Source organism: Lissotriton helveticus, chromosome 6 (genome assembly GCF_964261635.1).
Source record: "Lissotriton helveticus chromosome 6, aLisHel1.1, whole genome shotgun sequence".
In the NCBI taxonomy this organism is placed as follows: Eukaryota; Metazoa; Chordata; class Amphibia; order Caudata; family Salamandridae; genus Lissotriton; species Lissotriton helveticus.
The window spans coordinates 2064690850-2064711305 of record NC_136067.1 but is presented as its reverse complement, the minus strand read 5'-3'; the positions used below and the strand labels follow the sequence as shown (position 1 = coordinate 2064711305).

General features: G+C 40.4%; 1 protein-coding gene across 1 annotated transcript in view; it reads left to right on the top strand.

Moving 5' to 3' along the window:
* The window catches only part of LOC144762993 (uncharacterized), a 110283-nt gene that overhangs the window by 27282 nt on the left and 62545 nt on the right, over positions 1–20456 (top strand). The window lies entirely within an intron of this gene.

Sequence of the window (20456 nt, the reverse complement as noted above, 5' to 3'; positions counted from 1 at the left end):
TTCTGCCAAAACCTGCTGTCTCTTTTGTTCTGTATGGAATGACATCAGTAAATCTTGTGTCCTGTTTGTTCAGTCTGATTGCATGACACCCTACTTAATCAAAGTTTGTTGTCCCAGGACATTCCGTTCTCTTCAATAATTTCTTCACTAGTAGTGAAAAACAAAATATATTTTTTACTACAGTGAGACCTAATCCTCGTATAGGATAACAAAGGAGTTTCTGTATTACCTTTAATGAACTGTAATTTCTAATTGGGGGCAGGTGGATGTGTCATGTTTACTACCTATGAAATTATAATGATAAACATTTAACACTAAAGTTGGATTTTTCAATACAGTTTTGAAAATGGCACTTTTAGAAAGTTGGCATTTTTCTGCCCTTAGCCCTTTGTGGCTACAGCCTGTCTTGAGTCACATGACTAGGGTTGCTTGACAATTAGACTTTGTGAATTTCTCACAGGCAGTCTGACGTTTGAGGGATTAGGTGTGCCTCAATGGGCCATGTACTGGTTGGATGGGGGTGGAGCTGAGCACAGGCCCACTAACAACTGAATAGCCTGTGCTTTGCATTCACACAAAGGGCCTAACAACCCTGTATTGTCACTGCTGTCAGCTTTGGAACCAGGGCTGGGGAGTTAAGAAATTCCATTCACTTCAAGGACATTTTCTAGAAGCTTCTCCCACCTTGCAGGAGAGGGCACCAGTGTATGAAAATAGGACCTTCAGACCCACTCTTCAGTTCACTACTGGACCTGAGTAAGGACTCTCCGAGGACTTCCTGCTGCTGTGACCTACTGTACACTCTGCCAGATGGCTATTGTACCTGGAAGGACTGCTTTAGTGCCTGGAGCCTATTTTGAACCCTCAAAATCTAACTCTGCTGTTGCACCCTGCATCTTCACCTGTATCCAGGACTATCAGAAGTAATTCCAAGGGCTAGATTGCGGGCCCCCAGCAGCAAAGTGGACTTCAATCCCCATCGAAGAGCACACCAGGGAGCGAATTTGCAGAGTGGTGGGCAAAGAGGGCGTGGCCTGTTATGAGAACATAGCAATCCTGCTGTGTGGTACTTACAGGAGGTAATAGAGAGGTAGTTGGCCCCCGAGGATGTCCTTGGGGGGCCAACTACCCCTCTTGTTACCTCCACTAAGTCCCACACAGTAGGAATGCTAAGACGACATTGAAGGCCACGCCCCCTTTCTCCACCACTCTGCAAACGCACCTTCTGGCAGACTATGGGATGGTAATGAAGTCCACTTTACTCCTGCGGGACTTTGGGGGCGAAGAAGCCATCCTGGTACCTCCTGTAAGTCCTACGTAGCGGAATTCCTGAGCGCTGGTCGGAGGCCCAGCACCCTTTCTCTTCCACTCTGCAAATGTGACTACTACTTAAAAAATCATCTTTCTGCACCTCTGGCTTAGAGGTAGTTTTAATCCCCTGCCCTATTATGTACTAGGGCCTTACAGAGGAGGTCATGCAAATCACAGTGGTACCCCAACGCATAGTGTTCCCTAGTTTATGTAGGTGTTTTCACTGTATTCTACATGTCTTCTAGCATAGCATTGGCTCTAGGCCTGGTTAGTCATTGTCAGTTACCACCAGTACCCATCAGCAAAACGTTGGGGGCACAAGATGACTTTGCAACAAGACCCCTTTCAGCACCTCTTTTGGTTCTTTCTACATATCTCTTGCTTCTTTCTGCACTTTTCTTCATATGTCTGGACTTCTGTTGCTTCTTTCTGCATATGTGTTGCTTCTTTCCGCACTTTTCTTTGTCTTTATGCACTTCTGTTGCATCTTTCTGCATTTCTCTTGCCTCTGTCTGTGCCTTTCTTCCTCTTTCTGCACATGTCCTACCTCTGTAGGTATCGTTCGAAATTAGCATTTAAAAAACCTTTGAAATTCAATGAAAAAACCATAATCTTCAGGGATGTTATAGTTAGAAATTAGCATTTAAAAAACCTTAGCAATTCACCGAAAAAACCCCACAGGTTTCAGGGACGTTATAGTTAGTTGGACATTTCACCCGTACAAAACCAGAGAAATTTGGCTGTTATACTATTTGTGTCTGCGTTTACTATTATTATCTGCTTGTTTTTTATCTCATGCTTTTTATTACTTATGAGTGTTTTATTATTACTTGCATATATATATGTATGTATATATATATATATATATATATATATATATATATATATATATATATATTCACAGAAAAATTATAGGTTTCAAGGGTGTTATAGTTAGCTGAACATTTCACTCGTACAAAACCATAGAAATTCCTCCCTTATAGTAAGTGCTAACTATAACTCGCGCGCCCACAATGCACTGCTGATGATGTCACATATTACATCATTCATGACATGGTCAGTGACATCACTGATGACATCACTGATGACATCTCAAATGACATCACTGATGACATCATCCACATGACAATCTGATACACCTCATCACACACTAGTATAACCTTTGATCACTCACTGTAAAATACAGAGTACCATATTTGAAACCATTGATACACCAATACCAGTTACTACATACCCACTCACTGATTCTTAAGTCTACACACACAACTACCCATTCACCCATAGAATCACTTACACATGCAGTCACTGATCAATAAAACTCTATCAAATGCACTCATAAACCTATATAGACATTGACACATCAGCAGTAATCCTAGTCAGTTATGCAGTCATCCTACTCACTCAGGAAAAGAATCAATCACAATTACATTTACCCTGCTGGGCACCCCGGGACACTGCTGTTTGCTACAGTAGGGCGGGAGCATGTATCCCGCCCTACCATAGCAAACTCTGCTTTGGATTTTGGAAGAGAGAGAAGGGAAAACTGCTCTCTCTTCAAAAATCCAAAGCAGAATTGCTTTCCACATGGGGTGCTGCATGTTAGCAGCTTCCCATGTGGAAAAGCAATGCCAGCTCTTGCAGGACGCGGGGAGCCAGCGGGACCATGGAGGCTTTGGGGCTCCCCCCACGGTCCCCATCGAAGTGGATAGGCCCCGGGGATGAGGTCCCTGGGGCAAATAGAAATTAGTTGGAGGAGCCGGGGGGGTTTTTGAAAAATTTGGAGTCCCGACCCTAGCGCGATGTTCAGCGCGGCCCCCTGGTATGAACACGAGGGGTGCGCGACTACCAGCACGGCCCCCTTGTGTGAACGCGAGGGGTGCATGACTCCTAGTCATGCTGGGTGCGCGACTCCCAGCAAAAAAAAGTACGTTTTTTTATTATAAATCTAGGTTATATGTTTGGATCATGGGTGGCTCTAAAAAGAGCCCTTCTGTTTATTGGGAGATTTTGGTACCAACATGTAAGTGCCTATGCAGAATCTAAAGTTGTTGAGAAAGACTCTGTTTCCCTCATCTGTGAAATGTACACCATCTCTCCTGTAGATGCCATCCATATTAAAATGCAGATTGTTGTTGTATCTGGACCCCATACTATAATCTCTGAGATAAGCAGAAACAGCTTTATTGACATTTTTCCTAGCTTTCTCAATCTCTGGACAAAATTGATTGGACCAGTTTAATTTTTGTCTTTGGCATATGTTACAGTAGACAAAGGCAGTTTGGGGAATAAGTAAAATCAATTCTGCAAAGGTGTCCTTCATTAGCATTTCCTGACCTACCCCAGTTAGAGTGCCTAGGTCATTGCCACCACAGTGCACAATTATGAGGTCAGGGTGTAGGAGATGCAAAAAGGATTTAACCATTGGCATCAATTGGTGCTACTTTAATCCTCTCTGTCCAATCCTTTTAATGTCTATATTTTGCAAAGCTAGGTCTTTGTCAATACCTCTGCTTTCAGCATACCTTTTGCACCAGAAAATATAGCTGTGTCCCACAATCCACACTCTAAACATCTTGAAGGGAAGTCTGGATGCACTGAAAAGATGTCTGTAGGTGAAGTAGGCAGTTGGTAAAATAAGAGGTCTCTAAAATGGTCGACAAGATGCAGTTTTAAAAAAACAAGAGAAATGATTGGCTGCTTGAGAACATTATAAAGTGAAAAATAGGGTGCATGTTTCTGTGTTTAAAAAGCATGTTTCTTATTGGTTAGTAAAAACTGTTTGAAAGGTACATTAGATAGGATAAGCTGATATTTTGGAAAGTCAAGCACACTTGCTGTTTGAATTTGCAACATTGTGTGCTGAACTTGTGACCTGTGTGTTCAGTTGAGTGTTTCATGAACTGTTACTATGGAAACAGGCATTAAGCAGAATGGGGTAGAATTGGAAGTTATGTGTAGCATTAAAATTTGTATTTCTTATAAATATTACAGTAATATGTACTTGCAGTGAGATTTCCAAGTCACTGGTATGGTTAGAAGTAGTGTGTTATGAAAAAGAAAATGGTAACATTAATTGTAATATACTTTTGAAGTCTCGTCTGGATCTGCGGTTCCATCGCCTACGGTGCACGGTCTAGGCGCGACTCCAGAAAATTCAAGCAGCAATTTTGGTTCAGTTAGAGGTCAGTTGGCAAGGGTTGATATGTGTAACCAAAAGAAATGTGTCTAAGACTTTGTATTAATCTGGAAAGCAATGTGATTTGATATTTACATGTATATGTGTGCAAAATGAGAGGGAAACGTTGCCATTTTTTGGTTTCGCTAAGAGCAGTGCACTATATTCATTGTGTGCATAGGAAAATCTGGTGTGTGATTCAGATACTTCATAATCTACAAATCAGTTTAAAAGGTGAGTTAATAATTTGTGATGTGTACTATGTGGTGCCTTTGTTTTTAAACATACAATATCATTCATAAAATTTGAAGTTAGTCATATATTTTGTAATGAAGAAATATTTATTGCAGTTTTTTGTAATGTATTTAAATGTTATTTACTGTACACTTTGCATAGTATTTTGTGTGTTTTGGAATAGGGATTGCTGATTATGACTTATTGTTTTAATGTATGGATATGTACATTAGTAGTATAGTGCATAATTTTAGGTGTTGATTTCCAATTGGAAATGTATATGTTGAGTTAAGGTATTAGTGATGAGACTAGTTTTTATAAGAGGTATAGTTAAAATATGTGACATCATTTTTGGTGTTTGGTTTCAATTTGAAGCTTGTTTTGTGAATTTATGTGGTGTAGATAGTATTCCGAAGAGAGATACTCATTTATGTTTTTCAGTGATATGGGGAGACTTATAGTAGAGAAATTTGAATGGTTTCTGCTTTGTATTTGGCTACGTGTAATATTAAAAATAGTTGTAGAAAGGTAATGTAGCAGTAGAGATGTATGCAGTAGTTGTATCTTTGCTTGTTGAGCAGGTATTGCCCTGTGTAATACTGAGACACTCCTCCAATCACCCATCGAGCACCATACATTTATTCATTCAGTGTAGTAATACCTAAGTACTTATAAATTATCTATGCACTGTGTTTGGTGCACTGTAATTATTCCAGTTACTGCTTGTGTACTTATAGACTGCCTTAGCCTTTAATAGTACTACAGGTATGCTATTCTGTGCACTATGCATGAACATGTCTAACCGGATACATACTATTGATATACTCTTTTAAATACCCAGTTAGTACTCATGCAGACTATTGATTCAGTTCTGCAAAAATCCAGGTACCAGTCATGCAAGTCAGGAATCACACAGCGAGACTGTCTCCAGTCCTAAAATCATCCTGACAGAAGCATGTCCTTATCTAATCACTTTGCTGAAACATACGTACTTATAAACTCACCTTGATGTGAACTACTAGCACTCTAGGTATCCAGTCACTGTCCATGCACTTGCACAATGACTCAGGTACTGAGACAAGCAGTGGTACAGTCAAATGTGCACAATGTATGCCGTCCCCTAAGTCCCTGCAGACTACTGAGTCAGTCCTGTAAAAATCCAGGTAATAGTCATGCTTGTCTGGATTCACACTGTGAGTCTGTGTCCACTCCTACAATCATCCCGACAGAAGCATGTCCTTATCTAATCACTCTGCTAAAACATAAGTACTTATAAACTCACCTTGCTGTCAACTACTAGCACTCTAGGTACCCAGTCACTGTCTATGCACTTTCTCAATGACTCAGGCATTGAGACAAGCAGTGGTACAATCAAATGTGCACAATGTATGCGGTCCCCTATTCCCCTACAGACTACTGACTCATTCCTGCAAAAATCTAGGTAATAGTCATGCTTGTCTGGAATCACACTGTGAGTCTGTGTCCACCCCTACAATCATCCTGACAGAAGCATGTCTTTATCTAATCACTCTGCTAAATCATAAGTACTTATAAACTCACCTGTCTGTCACCTACTAGCACTCTAGGTACCCAGTCACCGTCTATGCACTTGCATAATGACTCAGGCATTGACACAAGCAGTGGTACATTGAAATGTGCACAATGTATGCTGTCCCCTAACCCCCTGCAGCCTACTGATTCAGTCCTTCAAAAATCCAGGAAATAGTCATGCTTGTCTGGAATCACACTGTGAATCTCTGTCCACTCCCACAAGCTTCCCGACAATAGCATGTCCTTATCTAATCACTCTGCTAAAACATAAGTACTTATAAACTCACCTTGCTGTCAACTACTAGCACTCTAGGTACCCAGTCACTGTTTTTGCACTTTCACAATGACTCAGGCATTGAGACAAGCAGTGGTACAATCAAATACTCACAATGTATGAGGTCCCCTAAACCCCTGCAGACTACTGAGTCAGTCCAGCAAAAATCCAGGTAACAGTCAAGCGTGTCTGGAATCACACTGTGAGTCTGTGTCCACTCGTACAATCCTCCTGACAGAAGCATGTCCTAATCTAATCACTCTGCTAAAACATAAGTACTTATAAACTCACCTTGCTGTCAACTACTAGCACTCTAGGTACCCAGTCACTGTCCATGCACTTGCACAATGACTCAGGCATTGAGACAAGCAGTGGTACAGTCAAATGTGCACAATGTATGCAGTTCCCTAACCCCCTATTGACTACTGATTCACTCCTGCAAAAATCCTGGTAGTAGCAATGCTGGTCAGGAATCACACTGTCATTCTCTGTCAATTCCTTCTATCATCCTAACAGAACCATGTCCTTATCTAATCACTCTGCTGAAACGTAAGTACTTATTACCTCACCTACAATATTCTATGCACTATGCTTCCAGATCTCTAAGCAGTTACATACTATTGGAACACTCTTGTAAGTACTAAGATACTACCCATGCAGACTAGGAATCCTCGTGTCACTCCCATGCACTTCTCCAATCACCCATCCACCACTATCTACTTATGCTATCAATTTGTCAATATCTATCCACTTATAAATTCATCAGGCACCCTGTTTGTAGCACTGTAATGATTCCACTTACTAGTCATGTACTTATAGAATGGCATAACCACTAATACAAGTACACCTACAGTATTATGTGCACAATGCCTACAAACCTCTAACCACATACATACTATTGGTACACTCCACTAAATACTGAAGTAGTACCCATGCAGCTTAGGATTTCCCTGTTAGGCTCATGCACTTCCTCAATCATCCATCCAGCACTATTTTCTTATCCTATCACTCCGCCAACACCTAAGCACTTGTAAATTGACCATGCACTCTATTTGCAGCACTGTGATAATTCCAATTACTAGTGATGTTCTTATGGAATGGCCTAGGCACAAGTACACAAGTACACCTACAATATTCTGTGAACAATCCCTACAAACATCTAAGCACATACATACTATTGGTACACTCAACTAAATACTGAAGTAGTACCCATATAGCCTAGGATTCCTCCTGTCAGTCTCATGCACTCCCTCAATCACCCATCCAGCACTATGTTCTTATCGTATCACTCCGCCAATACCTAAGCACTTTTGGTGCAGATTTACAAGCCCCCTATGCCACCAGTACATCACTTTCTGTGACGTATTTATAAGGAGAGGAAAAGCCATTCTGCTTTTCCTCTCCTTGTAAATTTGGCCCCTTCACACGCAGCACTTTGTGTTGAAGGGGTATTTCATGGGTGTTGCTGTGTATGTTCCCACACGACACCCATGGAACAAGACACATTTCAAGATTTTCGAAAAATCATGAATTTGTAGATGTTTTCGAAAGCTGCACCACCCTAGAGGTGGCGTAGCTTGGCGCAACAAGGAGAAATGTTTTCATTTCTCCTCATTTTTTCGACTTTCAAAGCGTGCTGCATTCTATAGCATGCATTGAAGGAGAAAAATGCCTTTTGTGATTGTTTTTGTACAGGAACGTGTCCCTTCCTGCACAAAAACAATGTCCCCATGACGCAGGCATCCTTGCACCATGGTGCAAGGGTGTCTGCGCCAGCGCATGGCTACAGTTTGTATGCCAGTGCAGAGGGAAGCACAGAGATGCGGCATATTCATGTAAATATGGTGCATCCCTGTGCTATGGAAGTGCTGCAGCGCGGTGCAGCCAAATGGCTTGCAGTGCCATGCTGCAACCCTTCCTCATACATCTGCCCCTATAAATTCACTACCCACTACTAATGCATTCTTTCAGTCAATCATGCTCTACACATATATTCAACAAAACTTTCAGACATTACCATGCAATTATAGTTTTTTTTAACCAGATAAGGTAGTTCTGATAAGAACTTTTTTTCTTCTTTTTTTGTTTTGTAATTTTGAACAATTTGGTACTTTTTTTGGTGTTTTTTAAAAAGTGAACAAAAAAAGAACTAAGTAAACAGTTAGCTTTCAGAATTAAACATCATTCCAAAACCAAAAAAATTAAAAAACATTTGTATTTATGGTTCCGTTGTGCTGCACAAATAGCATCCACTGACTGTTCACCATAAGAGATGATGGCTTTGCACTTAGAAAATTCTGGGCAAATGTCTATTGGAGGTGTTGATGTAGGGTAGTGAGACAAAATATCGAAATTAAAATATCGATATACAATAATATCGATGTTTTAATTTCGATGGTATAGAATATCGATGTCCAAAATATCGACAGACAGAATATCGTTTTTTTAAGGTATGTATGTTACTAATATCAAAATTTACTAATATCGAAATTTTGTTTAGTGTTATGTATTTTATTGTTGTTTATATGTTTGTTAAATATGTTTTGTAATGTATGTTTGAAAATTAGTAAATTTGTTTACATTTTGCGTTTTAGTATCAGAGCGGGTTGTGGGTTTATAGGGGAATAGGGTGGGAAGTAATTTAATAATAATTAATTAATTAATATATTTTTGTAAATTAGTTAATTACATTAATTAGAGTTAATGTTTTAATATATATAAAAAATATTGTTAATTAATTATTTGGTAATTCAATAATATTAATTAGTGAATTAACATAATTAGAGTTAATGTGCTAATATATTTAATTATTTGTTATTGTTAATTAATAATTAATTGGTAATTAAGTAATATTAATTATTTAATTAAATTAATTAGAGTTAATGTGCTAATATATTTAATGTTTTTGTTATTGTTAATTAGTAATTAATTGGTAATTAATAATTATTAAGTTATTAAATGATGTGATTTATTTATGTGTAGTGGATTGTGTGTTTATAGGGGGATAGGGTGTGATATAATTAAATGTAATTAATTAAAGAGATTGTATTTATTTGTTGGTATTTATTGTTAATTAATTAGTAATTAATATGTGTAAATTAGTTCATTTATAATTACATCAATTTAGTAAAATTAATTGTTATTAATTGATTAATAGAAATGTATAATAATTGGTTTTTTTTGTATGTGTAGTGTGTTGTGTGTTAAAGGGGGAGTAGTGTGGGAAGTAATTTTTACCCCCATGCTATCCAACGCTTTCCCTACAGTTGCATCCTCTGGAGTGGGAATAGTAATTTTACCCCTACGCTATCCAACGCTTTCCCTACTGTTGCACCCTTTGGAGTGGGAATAGTAATTTTTACCCCTACGCTATCCAATGCTTTCCCTAGTGTTGCACCCTCTGGAGTGGGAATAGTAATTTTTACCGCTACGCTATCCTACGCTTTTCCTACTGTTGCACCCTCTGGAGTGGGAAGAGTAATTTTTACCCCTATGCTATCCAACGCTTTCCCTACTGTTGAACCCTCTGGAGTGGGAATAGTAATTTAAACCCCTACGCTATCCAATGCTTTCCCTAGTGTTGCACCCTCTGGAGTGGGAATAGTAATTTTTACCGCTACGCTATCCTACGCTTTTCCTACTGTTGCACCCTCTGGAGTGGGAAGAGTAATTTTTACCCCTATGCTATCCAACGCTTTCCCTACTGTTGAACCCTCTGGAGTGGGAATAGTAATTTAAACCCCTACGCTATCCAACGCTTTCCCTACTGTTGCACCCTCTGGAGTGGGAATAGTAATTTTACCCCTACGCTATCCAATGCTTTCCCTACTGTTGCACCCTTTGGAGTGGGAATAGTAATTTTTACCCCTACACTTTCCCTAGTGTTGCACCCTTTGGAGTGGGAATAGTAATTTTCACCCCTACGCTATCCAACGCTTTCCCTACTGTTGCACCCTCTGGAGTGGGAATAGTAATATTTACCGCTACGCTATCCTACGCTTTCCCTACTGTTGCACCCTCTGGAGTGGGAATAGTAATTTTTACCCCTACGCTATCCAACACTTTCCCTACCGTTGCACCCTCTGGAGTGGGAATAGTAATTTTTTCCACTACGCTGTCCAACGCTTACCCTACTGTTGCACCCTCTTGAGTGGGAATAGTAATTTAAACCCCTACGCTCTCCAACGCTTTCCCTACTGTTGCACCCTCTGGAGTGGGAATAGTAATTTTTACCCCTATGCTATCCAACGCTTTCCCTACTGTTGCACCCTCTGGAGTGGGAATAGTAATTTAAACCCCTACGCTATCCAGCGCTTTCCCTACTGTTGCACCCTCTGGAGTGGGAATAGTAATTTTTACCCCTACGCTATCCAACGATTTTCCTACTGTTGCAATATGTGGAGTACGTATATATATTAATTTATATGTAGAGTTTTTAATTTATTTTAAATGTATATGTATTAGTTATAATTTTTTTAATATGTTTTAATGTTTTTCTTAATATTTGTAAATTATTTTTACATTATTATTAATACATTTAAAAAAACGATATTTTTAATTTCGATATTTTTGTACTACGATATTAAATTTTCGATATTTTTGTACTTACCTTTATGAAGATATAACTCCGATATTTTTGACTTCGATATTTTTGTGTCGATATTTTTGTATGTAGATATTCTGTCTGTCGATATTATGTCATAGATTCGCTGATGTAGACGCTCCAGAGGTGCTAGCAATGCCTGGAGGTGGATTTTTTGCTGCATGTCTCATTTCTTAGCGTGCCAGATTGCGTGGGTGAATGGTCCTGCAAATTTTTATACATGCTCGCCGTTCCACAGGAGTATTTTTTGTCACTGCCTCGCGACAGGACCCTGTCACACAGCAAGCATGTGACTTTTCTGGTGTTTCCCTTTTTTTCTCCGGCAGGAAAGGTGAAAAATGTCCATACCACTGATTCAGGCCTCTGCTTGGGTAGATCTTCCTCCAAGATATCTTCATCTGAAGAATGACGAGGAGCTTGTGAACCCGATGCCATTGCTCTAATGCAATTTTGTAAAAACACCAAAAAAATTCCAAAAGCAGCTCTGGAAGGAGAAGAGATGTCTTTCATCAACTGCTCCAAACAGAAAAATTAAAATGGGTGGGGTCCTTCAATAGTTACAGTGGGAAATGTTATGAACCAATCAAATCCTTTTTTTTAAGGTCACATGGGATTTGCGCACCCAGCGCGCATAAGGAACGCACCTGACGCGACTCCGTCATATAACTTTATTACAAGTGAAAGTACATTATTTTTATGAATACCGTAGATAATCTCTTGCCCTAATATGTACATTAAAGACACATATATATCATTTTAGAATATTTAAAGTTTCAGGGGAGTCGGGCACCCAGCACGGGGTATCTCACAGGGGAATACCAGGACGGGTTCCCTAAGCAAGCGATTAGATACCGTGTCGGTGATTTGCGCTATATAAATACATGTACATTTACATTTACATTTACATTTACATGTCCCAGCACTATATGACGTCAAGCGGGGCTCGCCACCGTGCAAACGTCGATAACGGTAACACGCAAGTGTCACGAATATGCGGGAACAGGAGTCCTGGATCGGTCACATACCAATCGCACACAACACGTAATATTATATGTATATGACATAACTGGAAAACACACACCCATCGCACACCATTCGCGGATCCTTCACGACTTTTCCAAAATACCAGCTTGAATATGCGCACCCATCCTGTTAGGTACGCTTTGGGTGCCCAACTCCCCAAAAATGTTTCAAAAAGAAAATAATATAAATATATTAAAATAAAAAAAATATATATATATTTATACTATACTTTAGTTTTAATTTTTTTTTCAATTTTCAGAAAAATATATATTATTGTTTAATAAATAATATAGTTGCAAATAAACAGTTAAAAAAATCTAGTAATTCATGTCCAAAAAACATAGGTGTAACTACTATTATACTTAAAAATTAGCATTTAAAAACCTTTAAAATTCACTGAAAAAAACATAGGTTTCAGGGACATTATAGTTAGAAATTAGCATTTAAAAAACCTTTGAAATTCACTGGAAAAACCATAGGTTTCAGGGGTATTATAGTTAGCTGAACATTTCACTCGTACAAACCATAGAAATTCCTCCATTACAATTAGTTCTGCTAACTATAACCGGCGATCCGCAGGGCCATCAAAGGCTCCAGGAGGGGGGCCCGTGGCCCCCCACACAACTTTTGAATAGCCCCGGGGAAGTGGTGGTTCCCGGGGCATGTGGGGGGCTCTTGCTCCCCACAAAGACATTATTTTAATTGAAAAACAGAGCCCCTGCGGGCCCTCACTTTTAATTTTCAATTACCCCCGGGACCTGGCCCTCACTTTGTTTTTTAAAAAAATGTTGTCTGGATCCGTGCACCCAGCTCTCATTCCGCAGGTTTTTTTTTAAAATGCGTGTTTTTGGCCCTGGGGGTCCTAGTGGGACCCCGGAGGAGGCCAAGGGGTCAGGGTGTTTCTACACTGTCCAGTTGTCTTTCTTTTCACCTTAGTTTCCCTGACTCACTTCTACCGAGGAACAAGATGGCTGCCAACACTTCCTGGTTTGGTTGTTCACAGCCAATTAGAATCAAGCTTGTGGTCGGAAGGGTGCTCGGATCCACCGCGCCTCCATATATCAAAACTTTAATTTTTTGATTTTCTCAGCAACTACTGAACGGATTTACACCATTTAACAAAAAGAGTTCTTTCTGAAACAATGGCTACCTTTGTGCCAAATGTTGTGTAATTACGTTTAGCAGTTTGAGCTGTAGCTGTGTCTAAAGTTTCCCATGGGAATTATCATGGAGAAAACACGTTTTAGGACCCCCCTTTTTTCTCGGCCCCCGCTTGCCGAATCACCCCGAAACTTTCAAGATAGGAGCTGTCTGGATCGCCCCACTAGTTCTGAAAACTTCGCGGAGATTCATCAACCAGCGCCAAAGTTATTTAGAAAAGAAAAAATGCTTTTTGAATAGAAGCAAGGTCCTAACTATAACTACCTACTGGTGACTGCCAGTAGGTAATATATATATATATTCACTGAAAAAACCACAGGTTTCAGGGACGTTATAGTTGGACATTTCACTTGTACAAACTAGAGAAATTCGGCCATTATAGTTAATTCAGCTAACTATAACTTGCGCCCCCACAATGCACTACTGAAGATGTCACATACTACATAATTCATGACATGGCCAATGACATCACTGATGACATCTCAAATGGCATCACTGATGACATCACTGATTACATTATCCACATGATAATCTGCGGCAACTCCTCATACCCTAATATAACCTTTGATACGCCCACTCTAAAATATAGACTACCATTTTCGAATCCATAGACACACCAATACCAGTTACTATATACCCACTCACTGATTCCTAGGTCTACACATGCAGTCACTCATTAATACAGCACTCTCATATGCACTCATACACCTATACAGACACTCATACACTGCCACTCATCCATAGAGTTACTCACACACCTAGTCAGTCATGCAAAGAATCAATCACACTCCTATTTACTCACCTATACAGTTATACACACACACCACCTCACTTATTCATACAGATACTAACATATATTTACTCTTATACAATCACTGATACAAGCAAACACTCATCCATACAGACACTCTCTCAATCACTCACTCTCACATATAGTCATTTATATACTCAAACACTCACATATTCTGCCTTTCACATATGTAGTTACTCACACATGTACCCCTGAGATATCCATTCACCACCACACCTATATACACACTCACCCACCCATACAGCCCTTCACAGATGCACTCTTGAACCCATACACCCAGTAAATCACCCACTCACGCATCTATGCAGAGAGTCACACATCCCCATCCACACAGACACTCAGGCACCCATACAGATAAGCAGACAACCAATCAATAGACACTCATGTAGCTATTCATCACCCCATGCAGCCGCTTACACACCAACTGACAGACTGATACAGACATTCACACAGTTTAGTCACTAACCCATGCATTCAATAAGACACATTTGATCACTCAATCAATCAATCAATAAAACTTTATTTGGTTACATTTAAATAACCATAAAAGCACACAATAACCAACATTGTTAAAAAATACAGGGCAGATATCAGTATTTACACCAATTAGCACCGTTCTTCATACACAGCATAGATTTCATTGTCGTAATTTTCACATCACAATCGTTTCCCTGCATCTAAAAACATTTTTTTTAAAAGCGGAAACAGAAGCTACAACAAACACTGTATCTAATTGTTGGAGAGCCACAAGAGCTGGGCGACACAACCTCATACCAAGTGTTTTTAAAACTGGAACAATCCACCTTTTTCTCTGTACAGAGTAAAATTTAACGACAAATAGGACATGTATGGTGGACTGATCAGAAATATCTTCACATGGGCATTTACATAGCTATTTTGACCAGTCATTAATAGCTGGGAAACTTAAAGATTTATACAGAGTCCCGATGCGAAAGCGCATCAGTAAAAATGTATCATAGTCATTGGTTATAAGGCATAGGTATGGCTGCATTTTAAAAGTTGTAAATGTAAGGTTGTGTGCTTGTACTTTAACCTTACTCAATTCGGCATTTAGTCTCTGTTCACTCAGGTAGCACAAGCATTCGTTCTTAAGATCTTTCCTAGAGTGCCTTGCCAAAGTGGACGGATCATCATAAAATTCTCGATGGTCTAAATTATATAAAAACATTTTAACATAAGACAGCCATCTAATGCTCGCCAATCCATCTAGGCCCGCACAATCTGATAAGATCCCACGATTAAACGTTGTTTCCTCTGTTGTCCACATCCTATGCCACAACAGGACCGGCTGAATTTTTAAGATGTCTTCCAAATATGGCAAACATAGTTCTGTGTGGCATTTGAAAGAAGAGGTACCATTAGGGACCATTAATAGAAATCTTAAAAACTTATTTTCAGCTACCTGAAGGGAGCTTACATCCGCATACCCTCAAATACCTGCTCCATATGAATCTACTGTAACACGTTTTGCCTTATATATATTCAGTAGTTCCACCATAGGGCGTCTGCCTAGTTTCCTACTAAAATGCGCAAGTGCAGATAGAGTTTTTATGTACAATAATCACCTTGTTTTTACAGCCTGCACCCATGACCCCGTACGATAAAAAAAATCCTAAATAGGAAAATATCTTAGTATTTTCAATCCGTTTTCCCTTGATAAAAATTGATCTGGTCTTAATACATCCAGCTCCACAATTCATAACGAATGTTTTGGTTGAATTAATTGTAAGACCCCGATCTGTCATAAACTTTGCAAAGCTGGATACAACTCTTTGGAGTCCTAATGGTATGCAGGCCATTAGAACCACATTGTCCGCATATAACAATGCGGGAATAGGGCATTTACCAACCACAGGCAGGTCATTACATTCTTTCACCAGAACCTTTTCAAGGTGGTTTATATATAAGGTAAAGAGAAACGGGGCGAGGACGCAACCTTGCCGCATGCCACGTCTTACATTAAAAGGACCTGTGCATTCCCCCGCCCACCCCAAATCATAATCTAGCCTTTGCCCCTAGTATGACTCTCTTAGAAATGAGATTAAAACTGCTTCGACACCCAGCTCCTCCAGAGTCAACCACAATTTATTGTGCCTCACGCAGTCAAAAGCCGATGATAGGTCGACAAATGCCAAATACAGGGCTCCCTTTTTTGCTTTAATGTATTTATTCAGTATAATGTCTAAATTCAGACCTTGCTCAACTGTGCCTAGTTTCTTACGGAAGCCAAACTGCAGATCACTTATCACAAGCCTGTCCTCCACCCAATCCTGAAGTCTATTCAATATGACCAGGCCCATAATTTTCCCATATCGGATGAAAACAGGCCGGGTCGGACCTATCTCCTTTTTTAAACTTTGGTACTAGGATGGACTTATACCATGTCGAGGCAAGGCCGGCAGAGATACAGGCATTAAACACTTGTGTCAGCATTGGGCCCCATAAGGTGGTATTAGTTTTAAAAATGTCGACAGGGACACCATCAGGCCCTGCTGCCTTCCCACCCATACTTGAAGCAATGGCTGAATTTATCTCGTTAAACTCAAAATGTAGCAAATTTCCTTGATCCATAAAGGAATTACTTGACTCCACCACATTTAATCACTCACTTATACAGTCAGTCACGCACCTACTAAATTATCTATTCAGAGACGAATACACACACTCATTCTTCAATACACCTTGGCGGTCGCCAGTAGGTATATATAGTTAGGATTTTTTCTCTATGGGATTTTTGAAAATTCTATGTCTAATAACTTTGGCGTTTGTGGACGGAATTGGCTGAAATTTTCAGGAAAATGGCACATTTTGTTTCTGAGCAGCCCTTGAAAATTTGGGGGGGGGTTTGTCAAGGGGGGGCCGAGAAAAAAGGGGGGTCCCAAAACGTGTTTTTAACATTGAGTTTTCCATAGGGCGGTTGGCCTCACTTTTAGCCCGAACGGCTGAATGGATTTGCACGAAACTTGGCAAAATTGTAGGGACTGGTAGCCCGATGTGCCTTTTGTAGGTCTCAATATATGTGCTCCAGTGGATTTTGAGAAATTAACGTTTAAAAAAAGATATATATCTGTAACAGCGGACCGGGCAGCGTCCCAGGACGCGTACTTTGCGCGCAACGGAGCTTTGTGAAGCGAAGCTGATTGGTTCTCTGGCGTCTGTCAACATTCCAAAAAGTCCGTAGCGGCCGCCATCTTGTCTCTCGGTAGGATCGAGAGACAAGAGGAGGCCAAAACGAAGGGGGAAATGACCATAAGGGGGCATAGTAGATCCTCGCTGACCTCCTAGGTTTGATGTGGAGGTTTTAAAAGGGCCCTGCGGGGCAAAAAAAATAATAATAATAATAATCGAACGGCTGAATGGATTTGCACGAAACTTGGCAAAATATTAGGGACTGGTAGCCCGATGTGCCTTTGCTAGGTCTCAATATATGTGCTCCAGTGGATTTTGAGAAATTAACGTTCAAAAAAAGATATATATCTGTAACAGCGCTCCGCTTCGCGTAGCGGAGGTTTGCGAAGCTGATTGGTCATTCTGTCACTGGGCTATAGTTGGGCTAAGTCTGGCTGATATTTGGGCTACATTTGTTTTTTTGTGTGTCTGGCGGCCATCTTTGGGCTACATTGGGCTACATTGGGCTTCATTGGGCTACATTGGGCTGCATTTGGGCTCCAACATATATATAGGCCAATGTAGCCCAATATATATTTTTCAAAGTTAATTTTCGTAAAAACCACTGGAGCATATATCTTGAGACATAGCAAAGGCACATCGGGCTACCAGTCCCTACAATTTTGCCAAGTTTCGTGGAAATCCATTCAGCCGTTCGAGCTAAAAGTGAGTCCAACCGCCCTATGGAAATGAAGGAAATGAATGGGTAATTTGTAATTAGCAAATAGCTAATCGCAAACTAGGAATGGTAAAGAATCGCTATTTATTCCGTAAAGTTCGCTATTTAGGAAATGCAAAAAACTTTGATGATACATATGGCGGTTCATCTCTAACAAGATAAGAAGCATAGGGATACATTTATGATGACTGGCGCATCACCAGGGATGTGTTAGTCATTCTGTGCCGCTGTTCCGTCATCTATGGTGTGCTGCATTTACAATGCGGCGCATCATGGGGCAAAAATAGCACAGATGCGTGATGTATCTGTGCCGTAAAGGTGGCGCATTGCTGGAGTTGTATCGCAAGTGTGATGAAGCCCCAGCAAGGGTCGGGGGTGCCCCTGTCGCAGGGTTTCTGTTCTCACACAGAACTGTGGACAGAGGATTGGAACCTCGGCGAATTAGGGTGTCCCAAAACTCACGTTAGTAATCAAAAACCCCTTAGCAAGCTAGGTACAGTGTCATATTGGATATAACAAACTCTCAATGTTTAGACAATCCAGAATATGAACTTAGAAACCAGAACATGGAGTTAAGAAGAACACATGTGTATTTGAAATGTTTATTTACTAATGCCGTCTTCTCAGGCGTAGTATCTTAGATAATACAAGTACACATATTATCAGTAGCAAAATTACCAGCATAGTTACTAGTACATAAAAAGCGAATGGTGATAGTATGTTAACATGCTGTAAATGAATAAGAGTTAGCAACACTTATAAGCAGCCGTGGGCCGCGGAGGGAGTTACGGTGAGGCAGGGAGGCGGGGAGGGGGAGAAGCAGGGTGGAGAATACAAGTACACATATTATCAGTAGCAAAATTACCAGCATAGTTACTAGTACATAAAAAGCGAATGGTGACAGTATGTTAACATGCTGTAAATGAATAAGAGTTAGCAACACTTATTAGCAGCCGCGGGCCGTGGAGGGAGTTACGGTGGGGCAGGGAGGCGGGGAGGGGGAGGGGCAGGGTAGAGAGGGCTCCACCCTGCTTCTCCCCCTCCCCGCCTCCCTGCCTCACCGTAACTCCCTCCACGGCCCGCGGCTGCTTATATCTCACCCTCCCTAATACACATATTATATTATTTGCTAAGAAGGTCTCTTTGTGTTGGTTTAGGGCGTGCCCATACTTTAGTGTCTTAGATTTGAAGGAATCACATCAGCATACACCAGCTCTCTCTTCATGTGAACCGCATCAACTGTTGTGTATGTGTGTTCGGCAAAGCAATATAAAACCCGCCTCATGCCCAGAATTGGCAGAAGTTGCACTTATGTTATGAGTATGAAGTCGTGGAGATCAGACCTCATAACAATTCTGTATCGTGTTGTTCTTGAAACTTTAGCACTCGCTGTACAGATATAGTTTAACAAGCAAAGCAGATAGTAGAGCAATAACATATTATTCTCATGTAAACCACGATGAACTACTAGGTGGAAAGCTAAAGCAACAACTAAGTGTCGTGTGCAGAAGTTGCAAAAAAGGAAAAATGGCGTTTAAACCGGTAATGAGCCCATGCTAACTTAACACGGTGTAAAGATATCCAGGACCTAGATGACACCTCCCCATGATCCGGAAACGAACTGAATAAGATAATAGAAGTGCCATCTCATGAGAGCAGATTGCAAGTTTATATGTGGACGGTCCGCAAGGTAAAGCATTAAAAACTAGGAAAATTTAATGCTAAAGAAAAATAAAACAGCCAAGTACTTTATCGAGTCTTAAGCCAATAGGCAAGGTAAATAATAAAAACTTGACAAATAAGTCAATGAATTGTCAATGAAATGCTAGTACTCAGCATATCAAACATGAAAAAGGTCTATGACATAACTGTGTATGCAAAATAAGCTGCAACAGCCTCCAATAGGAAGTCACCGTCTTCATCCGAAAACAGTTCAGCCATCCAATTTAAAAGCGGAAAAGAACATACGTGCTGTCCCAGCACCGGATCCTCTATCACCATCAGAGGACAGCTCGGTGGGTTTTCAAGAAAGCTCTGTTCCAAGAAAGACTGTGCTGCCGCCAGTAAATTCCAGGGACCAAGTAGTCCATGCATCAATGCCACAGCCATAATCCTTTCGCCAGGACAAACCAACTCGTGAGTAATGATAGGAGTCATCAGCTGATTAAAGTCGACGTCAGGAGAAACCGGTCCGCAGAGACACAAATCAATGGCCCAATCGAAATCACAGGTCAGGCAGTGAAATACAGGCTGGACACAGGTGAAGTAGGAGAATCGAAAAGATAATCCATATGCCGTGCTTAATATCGCCAACGGCATTGTGCCATAATATTCTAGCATGCGATTGCGGAACAGTGTCAGCAGCTGCAGGGTGGGAGGTTGCATAGGAGGGACATCCATATTTAAAAATGTAAAAAAGCACAAGAGCGTCCGCTGGTAATGCAA